Source organism: Elaeis guineensis, chromosome 13, assembly GCF_000442705.2.
Source record: "Elaeis guineensis isolate ETL-2024a chromosome 13, EG11, whole genome shotgun sequence".
NCBI classification, from domain to species: Eukaryota; Viridiplantae; Streptophyta; class Magnoliopsida; order Arecales; family Arecaceae; genus Elaeis; species Elaeis guineensis.
Window position 1 is genome coordinate 70,701,890 of NC_026005.2, and position 12,014 is coordinate 70,713,903.

The following is a 12,014-nucleotide window of genomic DNA, read 5'->3' on the forward strand; positions in this document are numbered from 1 at the left end:
AACTTGCATCAAACTTCCAGTGCTAGATCCTTTTTGTCACAAATTCTAGAAGAAAGATCAATTACAACTCTTCTAAAATGCATCCATTCAGAACCCTTTTACTAAGTCACTCCTATAAAAATGTTGCTCAACACAATTCAGTACCAAACTTTTGTAGTAGATATTTTATTATCTACTTATTAATTTTTTCAAAAAAAATAACTCTACATCATCTATGCAAAGAACTACGAGCTATATCATCAGTGAAAAAATTCCAAACTAGGTAATTTAATTTTAACAAAACCTTTTCTTTCTACAACAACTACTATTTAACTCCACTATAACATCAATAACTCTATAAATATACTAATACAATATTTGCTTCTCATTTTTCAACACAAGTAGAGAAACAAGGCCGGAGAAGAATTAACATTCATGTAACTTTCTACAACAAAATTATATACTATATGTTCGTTAATTAGAAAAAAATCTATAATATTTTGACTTCTTTTTTTTCATGTCAGGCAAACTTGCTGTGCAACATGGGTCTCACACTAGTTATATATGTAATTAGAAATTGGGTCCTATGTAATTATATAACTTGATAAGATGAAAATAGATATTTATATACAAGTATTTTGTCTTGAATTGAAGTATTAATTTATTCATTAATTAAGTTGGGCTAGAGTAGATTAACTAATAAGGTTAGGTTAGGTTGAGCTTAATTTTTTTAGATCTATTAAATCTTATGATTGAGTTGGGATTTCTGGGGCCAATCCTAACACAATAAGTAGCTTGAGCTGATTAAGTTAGATTTAGCTCAACTCAAATTACACCTTTTCTTTGGATGGTAAATTTTTCTTCATCCCAAACTGTTTTATCAAAAAGAAATCATTACTCTTGACAGCAAGTAGAAGCAGGGAACTGAAGGGGAAGAGCATTATCCCTTCTTTTGGACTCTCACCTTTCCTTCCCTACAACAGTAATGGGAGGCAAGTCAGACCCACAAGAGCAAAGAAACCAAGAATAGGAGAAACTTCCTAAGCCAAAAAGCCCCCCTCCTTTCTGAGAATCTCTAAAGCCTTTCTAGCTAGGTTTGCTATGGCTGTCTTTGCCTTGGGATTCCTTGATGCTAGGTAGGTGCTTCATTTCTTTCGGTCTATATAATCCTTTCCAATCACTGTACAAGATTCTAGTGATTCTAGCTAATAGGGTCTGCATAGAATTGCCCAAGAATATTTCTTTAACTTAGAACTGAAACTGTCATTGCTTTTTGTCTGCCCTACTTATACTGTAACAAAAATATTTCTGTACAGTTATAAACACCTTTTACTTGTGGCAATAGGCAGTTCTTAAAATATTTGCTACTGCTTCTCTACCTTGCTTTATGCTTCTCCATGAATCCTAGAGTATTTATACTAGGATGGTATAAAAACCAACAGTATAATATGCTTCAGCCCATCTTGAGTAGGAGTACTATATGGTTATGCTGATTTCTATAGTATTACAGATTTTAACTTCTAATTTCAATTGCAATGTGCTGTTCAGGTATAGCAGTGACTAGTCTCACATAGCCTTCATTATAAAAGAGACTGAAGAGTTGTTAAAGGTTGCGGTTTACTTAATAACACTTGTCTATCTATTTCTAGTTATTTTTTATTACTGATAAAAATAAGGCTACATGAGGAAACTGTGGAGACTTCTTCAAGAAGTATTATGTTTGTATAGTTCTAATGCCGTTGTTTGTAATTCCCTTTTATAACTGTTAACTGACACTAATGAATCAAAGAGCTACAAAAGAAGTTGATGCGAGACCCACACGGGCATGTGTTATTTCTACATTGGTTGTTCTCCAAGAAAAGCTTTGATGTTTGTATAAACTCAAATAATATTTTTTAGCTAGACTTTTTTGGTGAAATCCTGAGTTATGATAGATAATAGCAAAGTAGATTTGACTCATAATCTATATGAACTACTGGACACTACAGTGCGGATCGTTTTGAATTAATCATGAGCTAATCATAATATTTGTGATTGGATTTGAATGGATTTAGACTCTTAGTCAATACTAAGATTTAGATAAAAGAGTATATGAGGATCCATGTGAGTGTATGTTTAAACCTGTATTGATTATTCATCAAAAAGATCTTAAGTATCTATACAGGCCTAAAGAACTCAAACAATATCTTCTGGTTAGCCTTATTGCGTGAGGTCCTAAGTTGTAATAGTCGAAGACTATTTGAAAAGTTCTCTATTTTTTAATTTAAAATATCTCCTCCAATTTTATACATCTTGTTAGCATTTACTTATGAAAAGTTAGAAATTTTTTCACTTGAGGTGGTCAAATCAGTTCATATAACAAAGTAGTAGTAGATTTAGGAATATTTTCTATTGTCCCTTTACCCTGATTAGAGATAGCCTTTTCTTTTTTCTATTTTTTAATGATAATTTTTATATTGTGTTATTTTTTTTTACTTTAATTGTTCAAGACACTGTATTTAGGAGAACTATTAAAGATCATATCGCTGATTGATATCCATATTGAAAAAATAGTGAATGAAGAAAACAAAGTATAATTTTCAAAGAAAGAAAGTAGTATGGTAAGGAGATATTTCCTCTTATGCTATATTCAGATATAGATATCTACTTGGTAGGGGAAATCTAGAGAGGACTATCTCTATTTAGTTGTGAAGGGCATATGTAACTCCACATCAATTTTAGGAGAGGATATCTATTCCTATCAAAGGTCATAATCAGTGTCCACAACTGCTGATTCATTTAAATTGATTATGGAAGGAAAAATATTTATTTTTTTTCTAATTTTTAGGTTTTAATTTCTCATCCAGTTTAAAAGAATTAAATGAGATGTAATTAGCTCCATATGCAAGTCTTCCTTAAAGAAACGTAGCTTAAAGCTCTAAAAACTGTACTTGAAAAAAAAATCTTTCTAGCCTACACATGGTATGAGCTACACATTTTGCCTCTTTTCTTGAGCTCTACTTGTTTCCTATATGTGGTTTCAATACAAATGGAGATTTATGGTTTCATGTATGCAAAATTTTTTCAAAACGAGTATGCAACAGAATTTAAAATTTAGATTAAATCTAACTTAATCTAAACATGCATAAGATCAAATCTTAAAACTATAAAACAGGATCGACATATGTGAGATAAGATTCATATATAGAAATCAAATAGAGAAAAATAAATAGAGAAGATCTAATCTTCATACCTTAGCATGGGTCGATCTACATCACGAACTGATGATCATGGATGTCTTCCGAAGATCTCTTAAAACCGCACAAGTGTCCGGCCTCTATGGATATCCACACGAGATTTCAATCTGATCAGAAGCTTCTTGATCTCATCGGGATGCTAGCTCCCTTATAGAGATCACATCTTGACGGTTGAAAATTCTTCTTTTCTCTCAAAATAATCTTAGAGAAGAAGAAAAAAATAGGAGGATGATGATCTCTACGCTAGAGATTATGAGAAGAACCCTTTCCTCTCTTTTCTTCCTAAAATTTATACATCAAATCTCTACACTAGAGATGTAAGAACATATGTCCAACTCTTGGACAAAGAGAAAAAAAAATCTATATCCAAACTAGGATAAGAGAGAGAGAGAAGAGGTCCTAACAACCAACCTTTGGTTGTTGGTAAAAAAAAAAGGATAGAAGCTATTTTACCTCATGCCATGCACCTACATGCCGCGCCCTCTCCTTAGGATTTTTCCACACACACCTTTCTTTGATTTTGGTGTCTTAAAACTGATCTCATCAAGTTGTTACATTTTCTTTAAGACCCCATGTTTAAATAGGAGAAGAGATAGGGTTTAGGTAAGAGTCCAAACTCCTTTGGACTCTTGAATTTATGCCGCCCAACCCATATTTCCTTTTGAGCCAATATATCTCACGGAGAAAGGATTTTTCCCATCGATTCTTACACGCACAAGGAGAAGAGGGCGTGGGGTATATGGCATCCAAAATTCAATTGGGCATGGGACTCCTTATGGCGCATGGAGAGGGAGAGTTCTAACACTTTTGGACTCCTCTTTAGGTGGTTGATTTAAATCAATTAAAAATCTAATCAATTCTAATTATATTAAAAATTAATTAGATCTAAATAGATTGAAATCTTAATATGATTAGGAGTCCAAACTATTTAGATTAAAATCTAATCCAATTAGAAATTAGATATCATCCAATTTGAGAAGGATCTCTAGTCCTTTTGGACTCTCTCTTTGTGCTTGAGTCAAACTCAATTTAATTCTAATCTAATTAGAATTTAGTGCACCTATGAAGAGAAAAATTTTTAGTCTAAATAGGAACTCAAACACTTTTTGTTAGATCCTAATCTAATTAGAAATTAAGTCAAACCTAAATCTTAATCAAACAAAAAATTATTTTTTCATGTAATTTGATTATCTCATAACCCAATTAGGCTTGATAAAATCAAATCTATATCAAGCCAAATTAAATTTAATTTAATTAGACTTAATGTGAGCTCCATTGCTTAATCAAATTGAGCTAATTAGCAATCCAATTACTAATTCATCCTCCTATAACTCACTAACTCTTTAGCGAGTTACTTAATTGTAACTTTTGCATTGAATTAATCATCAATCAAATTGATAATTAAATCTTATCATAATTTATAATCATAATTCAACCATCTGATCAATCAAAAATCTCTTTGTGTGTGATTTCATAAATTCTATTCTGTCTGGTAGTGAGATATATTGTGATCCCTATTACAATATCATTAAAACTCCTTTCAATGGATTGAAACTATTCCAACTCTGTCCATCAGAGATCATCGATCATCAAGATGATACTCGTGATGAATCCACCAGTAACACCTAGCAGTATGTAGTGACAATCCAGCAGAATAAAAGGTGATGAATCTCTAGGTGTAGTTAATGTATTTTACAATCCCTCTATCATGAGTTTCGACCAGAAGGCAGGTCATGGATAAATCATCAAATCTTATCATCATTCATATGATAGATTCAATTAGCTCGAGTCTGTGTGATTTTCATGAAAACTCTTTTTCATCAATCACACTGCTATGGCATGGACTTAAAGACTCAGCTTCTTAAATCCTATAGGACTACTTCCTTCGCTAGGATCGATAGATTCCATCTAGATACGCATTCTACTCTTATAATGGACCAACTGTTGCCAACATCCACTATAAAGATTCATTGAGTCAATATTTATATGTAGTCAAACTCCAGCAACCTCACTGCGAGCAGCTGTAGCACTGCAGGTCAAAAGACCAGTCACACTACTGCAGCAAAGAAAAAGTCACTAACGAATGAGCAGACATCCATGTGACTTCTCATGTTGATCACGCTCAGTGCTAGTTGTTCTCTAACAATTACCTGCACTCTTGCTCTAGTATCACTACACCACAGACTCGAGACTCATCTGTCCGAAAGAAGCGATCCATGTACTGATCTATCTAGATTAATCACTATCTCCATGATGATCCTATGACCAAGAGCAATTTAAAAATTAACCATCAATGGCACATGTCTCAAATTCTGAACTCTTTTAGAATATGTGTCATCATCTTGTTAATTCTTTGGATAATTTATAAACACATAAAACATGAATGATAATATAAATGCCCTTTAAGTATAAAATTTTGTCCTAGTAATACGATATGCGTCAGTCAAAATTGACTTCTAGGACATACATCCAACAAAGGATTCATGCATCCCATGCAAGCAATAGAGTCTAAAATTCAAGCTAAAAATGGTGATGCAACCAAAATGGAGACTAAAGAGATTAAAAGGCTAGCCATGGTGTTAGCACCATAGCTCGAGCCCAAATGGAGGCTAAATTTCTATTGTCTTATTGCCTTCAATAATTAGTAAAAGAGTATCCAAAGCTATGAAGAGGGACTCATGATTTGCATTTATCTTTTGTGTCTCTTTGATTTTATTGCCATATTCTTCAATAAGCATATAATTATGTACAAATATCGAAGTGCAAGGAATGTCTCATTGTTCTTACTAATTTATAAATATATTTTATGATCACATGGCTTCAATCATTCTTTAGTTTTCTCCTTTTATTTGAATTTTCTGGGTACAAATTCTTTATATTCTTCTTCATTGATATTTGCATGCAGTCTTGCACCAATGTTATGGATTATGAACAAGAGAACTCATACATCACTGGCAAGCATGTTACATGTGCTTCATCTCTTGAAACACCACTTTAACCTATAGAGGATAGGGTTCATAAACTGATGTTCTTGAGTATAAACAGCTGGCTCTAAATCATTCATCTATTATTTGGATGAATAATTAATTTATTTATTCTTGACAGACCCCATGGGGGACCATGTATATCTTTGTTGCAATGTGGTTGTTATCAAATGTCAAATGCCTCTGAGATGAAAGGAGTCTTCAACTAATTTTATGCAACCACCATCCTGGCAATTATAATATCTCTCAATTTTTTAGTCTCATGATCTATATTCGACGTAGGATGTTATTGCCATCAAAATCTTGAAAGAATAGCGTCCTGCAAGCCAATCACATGGATGACGCGATGGAACTTTTCTATTTTATTCTTCATACTCATATACATGGTATTATTTACTTGATAATAATATAAGGTATGTATTTCGTCATATGCTGCATCTTTCACTTCATATCTTAATTAAGATTATGATGAATTTCATAGATTAGGACAATAGTTCTAAGGTCATGATGAGATCATGCTAATGAGATCTAAAACTTTAATAGATTTGATTTAAAATATTTTCAGTCGTAGGATCATTAAGTTGGAGATCAATGATACTGATAAGACTGGCACATTCTATGTATACTTGATGGAGAGGATGATTGATCTCATAATCATTTATGTGAGAACACTAATATAAAGATGTGGGTACTCATTAGAGAATGAGTTCAGTAAACTGATCCGCAAGGAAAATATTTCATGGAGTCTTACCAACATGTCAATGGATGGTTCTCCAGTGGGAGTGGAGCAAATGATCCTTAGATCGGAGATCATCATGGTACCTTGTGTATATAGATTTGTACTTTAGTTCATATCCAAATATGACTCTCTAAAATATGTGTGAGATGTTCTAGGTATGATGAAGTATGTATGAAAGTTGTGAGTGGTCAACAAAAAATTGATCACTCCTTATAAGAGGAGAGAACATCCAATATGGTCTTATAAGATGATGAATTAGAAAGTCTCTAACTAAAGTAGAATGAATATTAGAAAGAGTTTCTAATATCTCATAAACTGAGTCATCATCGTCAGATCGAGATACATATGGATAGGTATTTGGGCTTGATATGATTTCATACCAATGGTTATCTTGGATGTTATGTGATCGAAGAATTGAATTGCATGATAACTTACTATAGAAGGATATTTTGGTATTCCATCGAAATTTTATATTTTTGAATAGTCATGACATATCGCTAGATGTCAATCTTGATGTATAGGTTATTATGAATTAAAGAATTTAATTTAGTAATTAAATTAGAAGAGTTTTAATTAGTTGTAATGCATGAGCTAAATGTCTTAGACCTAATTAGATTAGGTTGATACAAGTCTGAGTCTATTGCTGGCTAGATGTAGAACTCAATGAGTTATACATAAAAAAAATTGATCTTGAATTTATGATCAGACCTTGGAGGATCTGATTGGATTTGGTTGAAATTCTAGTTTGAGCCATACATATGCTAGCACGTGTAAAACCCTTACTAATCCTTTAAAGAGTTTAATTAGTCAAAGGTTGATTGATCAAAGATTTGATTTTATCAAAGGTTGACACAATCAAATCATAATAGTACATGGGCTTCTAACTAACTTGGATTGTGTCAAGAGTTGACATTAAGGAGTCCAATCCTATCTAACTTGGGGTGCCACTTTTCTTTATCTATTTAAGGGTTTAACGCCCCATATAGAGTGCTGAAATATAGCCCATGCCTCCCTATTTCTCACACCCCACCTTATGCACAAAGAGGCTTTATGCCTCTCTTGTTTTGGTGCACAAAAGATTATTGATGCCTCCTTATCCTAGCATCTCATCTTCACATGAAGTTGTTCATGCCAAAAGAGGGGATGCCTAAGGTGGTTACACGTGTTGGTTACGTCTAATAGTTGGATGCCAAAAAGGGCCAAGAATTATTCTTAGCTAAGGGAGGAAAGAAAATCAAAAAAGGTTTTTGATAAAAGGAAAGAAAGAAAGGATTGGTTGTACTGAATTCTTTGAGAAAAAATTTAAGAAAAGCCTGAGGAAGAGTCCCTGATTCATTCCTGTATGGATCATATTGGAGGGCACACACTTGGGTACCTTGTAGATATAAATCAAAAGACCTATTGATCTGCAAGCAATCGAGATCTTTTTGAAGATATTCCTATTCCCTTTATATTTGATTGACTATCCCTTGTATGTTTGATTACAATCATCAAGATGATTTTGAGTTATGGGGTTTGGATCAAAGGGGTTTCAATTATTGAATCCATGATAAAAATTTTAATTTCTCACATTCTACTACGGATCCAAATCCCAATAGTGGTATCAAAACAATCCTTAATTGATTCAATCAAATATTTATGTTATTGTTGTGATATAAATTAGATCTAATTCATCATATATCATGATCAAAATTTTCAGCATGATGTATGTTGCTGATTTGTTGCATCTATGTCAAGAATGCAATTGTTCCATCCATGATCAAACCTTCGGATATGGTTGCATGGCTATAAAATTTGTATGATAAGCTTAGGTAGCATCTTATGATCTGATTTTGCTATAGAATCGCTGTCTTGCGCATGAGATGCGCAAGTTAGAGAGCCACTGCATGAGATGCGCGTGCCTAAAAACCAAGGCAGCCATGGTCGGCCACTATGGTTGGGCGTTCGCTATGGTGGGATGTCCCATCATGGCTCTTCATCATGGCATATGGGTGGCTACAATTTATTCCATTGAAAAGGTACTTCAAGCATAATTTAGGATTAAGGATGTCGACTACAACACATAATCCTAACGAGATCCTTTTCATAATTTAGGATTAAGGAGCTCCTTTTCATATATAGTCCTAATTAGATTAGTATTACTTAATTAAAATTGACCATAATATCACTTTTCTAATTAGATTAGGATTTGATTCATAGTTGACTAGATCTTTTACAAACCTAATTTCATTAAAATTTGTTTAAGAATTGCTTAACTTAAATCAAAAGTTGACATACAATTGACTTATAATTAACATTAGGTCAAGTGTTGAACCCATATGATAATTAAAATTCAAATTGGACTAAGAGTTGAGTCCAAGTCATTGGCCTAAGTTTTGGACCAAAAACATAAGAAAATCCTAGATGGATCTTGTACCCATGAGAATAAACATCAGATGTACCGAATAACATATGCATGAATGATATTACAATTAGAATAATATGAGTAGTTAATTTCATGCTTTATAATTATTATAAATTATATGGTGGATGGTTATGGACTAAAAACACCCATGAGATGAATGTATATACGAATATATCTATGATGGTTGATTGTATGATTGTATCTACAATGATTGTGATTTTTAAAATAGGGGTTGGGTGCTCCTAGTGCTTTCATATTTGAGGTTGTATCTTTCTATTTTCTTCCTATGTAATTTTTCAGCTGCTGATTCAGATTTTTGTATGTTGATGTAAAAATAAAGATAAAAAATTTTATTTGTAAATAGATAAAAAATATTTTTTTTATATTTATGGATAAAAAAAAAGATGGAGCACTCGTCAAACTCTTCATGGAGATGAAGATAAGACTATCAGGCAGATTAAGAGCGAAGACGAATGAAGATTAACCATGAGATGGATCAATCTCTGATGCATCTAAGATGAGACCTATAATCCATCCAAGTGGCTTGGATGGATTACATTAGAAAAATCCATAACCATCCAGTTTTATTTTATGCTTTTGCTATGCTGGTAGTTAGACGTATATTATGTCTGTGATAGATATATATACATGATTATGAATGTACATGAGATTAGTAAGTCTCTCATAAAAAATATACTAAATCATAATGACGAAATGTTAAGAATACTGTCTATGCCTTCCTTTATGCTAAGCCAATAGAGTATATCAAAATCTGCAATGAGTTTGTTATGCTATCCACAAGGCTTGTTGTGGAGATTAATATGAGATTGACTGAGTGCATAGTAATGTTGATGGTATATTTGGATGGTGCTATCTTGTTGTGCTATCCATAAGGGATGGCATTATTCGAATATGACTATATAGGAATGAAGATTGCGACTTAACTAAAATACTGTAGTTTGTTGTGCTATCTATAATGCTACAAGTATTTTAGAGGCAAAAGAGATATTGGGAGTTGTATGAGATGTAATTGTTAAGAGTTACCAATCTTTGAACTCATAAATATTTATTGTGCTATCCACAAGGTCTTTACGAGGAATTGAAATCTCAACCCCACAAAAAATCTGACAACAGAATTTTTCATTTTTCATACTAGAGGGCAATGAGATTCGCCAAATAAGTAGGAGTATACGATTAGATAAAAGATCTCGTCTAATTATGTATGTCATCATGAGTAGTCTGCTTATGTTTTATTTTATTTTGTAGATTAATCTGCATCATGACATCTTCACTTTCATTGCATAGTATACTTAATTCTAAGAAGTTGGCTGGACCAAAATATATGGACTGGTTGAAGAACTTAAGAATGGCTCTCATCCAGAAAAAAAGTCTTCTATATCCGTGATACTCCTGATCCCGATGCGATCAGAAATAATGCTATAGAGGAGGAAAGAGCCGCATATAAGATGTGGTAGGATGACAGTGTGATTGTCAATTGTATCATATTAGCCTCTATAAGTAATGAGTTACAAAGGTAACATGAGAGTATGAATCCTCAATCCATACTTCTTAATCTGAGAGAGTTGTATAGAGAACAGAGTAAACTGCTGGATATGAGATATCAAAGTAGTTGTTCTGTGCAAGGATGAGTGGGGGCACATCCGTGCAGATCTATGTGCTCAAAATGATTGACTTGATCATCCAATTAGGTCAGTTGGATTTTGTAATAGATGGTGAGCTTAGCTAGGATTTGATCCTACAATTACTCCATATAAATAGCATCTCTAAGGAGAAGAAAATGAATTGTCTGTGCCAAAGGTACCTATTTCTTTTGTCACAAATTTGGGTATTGGAAAGCAAATTACAAGAGATATCTTGCAAGTGTGAAGCAGTGAAAGGATGCAAGAGTTGCATCTGTCAAGGTTTATATATGATACCAATTAATTTATCATTGAGTGCTTCAGCTATAGATTCTTAGATATTTGCTATCACATATGGTTCTCATTATGCAAGTTGTTGCAGGGACTACAAACAATCTGAAAGCTGAAGAGAGGAGACTTCGAGCTGATTAGCATAGGTGGAGAGCCCATCCAGGCCAAGGCTATAGGAACCTCACTCCTGGGCTAGAGTTGGGCATCAGGCCAGGCCACCCATGGGCTGGCCTGGCCCGATCTGAATTGGGTCGTGCCTGGAATGGCCCGCCAAATACTGTAGCAGGCCATGCCACTAATTAGCATAGGTGGAGAGCCCATCCAAGCCAAGGCTGTAGGAACTTTACTCCTTTGGGCTAGAGTTGGGTATCGGATCGGGCCGGCCAATGGCCACTAATTAGCATAGGTGGAGAGCCCATCCAAGCCAAGGCTGTACGAACCTCACTCCTTTGAGCTAGAGTTGGGCATCGGGCTGGGCCGCCCATGGGCCAGCCCGACCCGGCCCAAATTGGATCATGCTTGGCATAGCCCGCCAAGCACTGTAACGGGCTGTGCCATGGTATGGCCTAATTCTAGGGGCTGGGCTAGACTGGGGGTTTGGTGGCCCGCGGCCCAGGCCCAGCATGGCTTTTTGGGGCCTAGGCTGGCACAGCCCAACGGGCTAGGCCCAGCATGGCTCGCGTGCCAGCCTATATGGGCTATGTCAAGTTACGGTCCATATGGACCTTGGCACGGCCCATT